This window comes from Eimeria mitis, genomic scaffold (genome assembly GCF_000499745.2).
Source record: "Eimeria mitis Houghton genomic scaffold, Emh_scaff3610, whole genome shotgun sequence".
Classification (NCBI taxonomy): Eukaryota; Apicomplexa; class Conoidasida; order Eucoccidiorida; family Eimeriidae; genus Eimeria; species Eimeria mitis.
Genome location: NW_013571954.1, coordinates 3,939 through 4,165, shown reverse-complemented (window position 1 = coordinate 4,165; position 227 = coordinate 3,939). Strand labels below are relative to the sequence as shown.

Sequence of the window (227 nt, the reverse complement as noted above, 5' to 3'; positions counted from 1 at the left end):
CATCCTGCTGCTGCTGCTGCTGTTGCTGCTTCTCGTTCCCTTTCTCTGCGCACAATACAAACCCCAAACCTGGGGCCCCCATTGTGAACCCTCTACAGTAAAAAGAGGTTTAGGGTTTAGGGTTTAGGGTTTAGGGTTTAGGGGCCCCCATCATCAAAGTAAGAATTAAGATAAGGGTACAGTAAACACATGCTGCCTTACCTGCTGTACCCTGGGGGCCCCCTTCA

General features: G+C 50.7%; 1 protein-coding gene across 1 annotated transcript in view; it reads right to left on the bottom strand.

Annotated features, from left to right (window-relative positions):
• The window catches only part of EMH_0067790 (uncharacterized protein), a gene marked incomplete at both ends in the record, with an annotated part of 4,469 nt that overhangs the window by 485 nt on the left and 3,757 nt on the right, over nucleotides 1-227 (bottom strand). The window lies entirely within an intron of this gene.